This window comes from Triticum dicoccoides, chromosome 3B (assembly GCF_002162155.2).
Source record: "Triticum dicoccoides isolate Atlit2015 ecotype Zavitan chromosome 3B, WEW_v2.0, whole genome shotgun sequence".
Lineage (NCBI taxonomy): Eukaryota > Viridiplantae > Streptophyta > Magnoliopsida > Poales > Poaceae > Triticum > Triticum dicoccoides.
In genome coordinates this window covers 488,075,238-488,077,445 of record NC_041385.1, presented here as the reverse complement: position 1 = coordinate 488,077,445, position 2,208 = coordinate 488,075,238, and positions in this window count along the sequence as shown.

Sequence of the window (2,208 nt, the reverse complement as noted above, 5' to 3'; positions counted from 1 at the left end):
CGCCGTCGGCGCGCCCTGCGCCCGGACCCGCGTCTCCGGCGCCCCACCGTCCCGGCCGCTGGCCTCCACGCAGCCCACCGGCGCGCCGTCGCTGCCGCCCGGATGCCATCTCGCCGGAGCCCGCGCCTCGCCGGAGCCCCGCCAGCGCCGCCGCGATGCTCCTGCCTCCCCGATCCAGGCGGGATCGGGAGGAGGACGACCTGCTCGCGCCCCATGGGCCGGCCACCTCGCCGACCGGCCCAGCCCGCAGCCCCAGTCGGCCCACCTCCTCCTCCACCAATCTGGGCTCAGCCCGCTAGGTGAGCGGCCCGTCTTTACCCCGCCGGTGCGTAGCCTAACTATATGACGCTCTCCGTTTTTTTCCTGAAAACTGCTAAGTCCCGAGTCTGTGTAATTTTTATGCCATGTTCATCATGTCGTATCTCTGCATCCGTAGCTCCGTTTTGTGCGTGTAATATGTCAAATTGTTCGTCTCAACTATTACATCATTTCATTCCATTGCATACTATTTATTTGACCTCATCTTGATGCCTGAATCATTGTTGTAAGAGTGCTTCATAATGTTTTCTGTTGTCTGTTAACAGAACGAGCTCTTTTGTCATTTTTGCCATGATTGATGTGTGCATCCTATGAGGTTGATGTCTTCATGTGTTTTGAACTATGCCATGTCTTCTTTACAGAGGTGCTTACCATGTATTTTTGTGATCAATGTGGTGACTAGCACAAGCATGCAAACTAGGCATCGTGATGTTGCTGATTTTAGTCCTTGTTCTGCTGTTATTTTGATGCCATATAAACATGTTGCTACAAATCATTCTATGCATAATCTGGAGATGATCACTAAATATGTTTTGATCTACATGTCATCCTCTAACCATACATGCCCCTGGTTGCATTTATAGCTTGCTGTAGCTTGTTCATATCTTGCTCCAAAGTTGCTTCATAATGTTGTTGTCAGCCTGTTAACATTAAGTTCACTTGTTGTCATGTGTTTTCCTAGTGTTTCATGTACCCTATGACCTTGCTCTTGCCATGCTTAGCTTCACAAATATGTCTTGTTACTGCGGGTTGCCTTGCCATGCCATGTATTGCTCTTTAGTGAGTTGCACAAGCTCATCTACATGCCTTCATAATTCTGTTTCTGCCATGTTTGAATCTGTATTATAACTTGCTATGTTTACGTGGGTGCCATCTTATTTTCTGTTCCTTTTTTGCTTATGGTCAATAAGGGACATTTGATCTATGCTTTGAGTAGAATCATGCCATGCCTTTGTTCACTATTAAAAGTTCCTGTAACATGTTGTTTGATAGCTCTAAACATTGCAACCTGATGTTATTTTCTGCAAAGTCTGAATTGTTATTACTTGCAATCTTACCATGTGTGTTTGAGCATGTTCTAGTGATTTCTGGAGATAGCTCAGTGTTCATGTTTTGTTATGCTTTACCTGTACATCATGCCCATGCCTTTTGTTTTCTCGTTGAGGTCCTGTAGCATGTTGTTTTGATGCTTGCAATATGCCTAGTTGCTGTTTTGGACAGTTTGTCCTTTAAACTTGTATAGTGTGTGTGTGTTGAACCGTTGCTCCGTTTTGAGTGTGCTATATATGAAACTTGCTTAGAATCGCATGTAGTTTCATATTATCATGTTGCATCCTTGTTTTGAGGTGTTTGCTTGATGTTTGTATGCATTTCGCATCAATGCCATGTTTAACTTGTTTTGCTCATATCTTCTAGGTCGTAGGTCCGAACTAAATGAACTTTATATGTAACTTGACTAGAATTTCATGTAGATCATATTGGTGCAACTTAACTTGATGTTTAACAACTTGAACATAAGGTTTATTCAGATCTGGACCAATTTCGAAATATGCATATGAGGACTTACCGGAATTGTTACATGTTGTTCCCGGCCTCATTTAAACTTGCCTTAGTGTGTTGCTCTTGTTTGCATCATCTCTTGCCATGAGTAGCTTCATGTAGTCTTGTCTTGCATCATGCTTGTTTGTGCATCATGTCTTGTTTATGTGTGGTGTGTTTACCATGTCGTGTGCTTCTTCTCGATAGTTCCCGTTTCGTTGCGATCGTGAGGATTCGTTCGTCTACGCTTGGTTCGGCTTCATCCGTTCGTCTTCTTCATGGACTCGTTCTTCTTCCTTGCAGGATTTCAGGAAAGATGACCGCTACCGTGGATCTCACTACTATCATTGC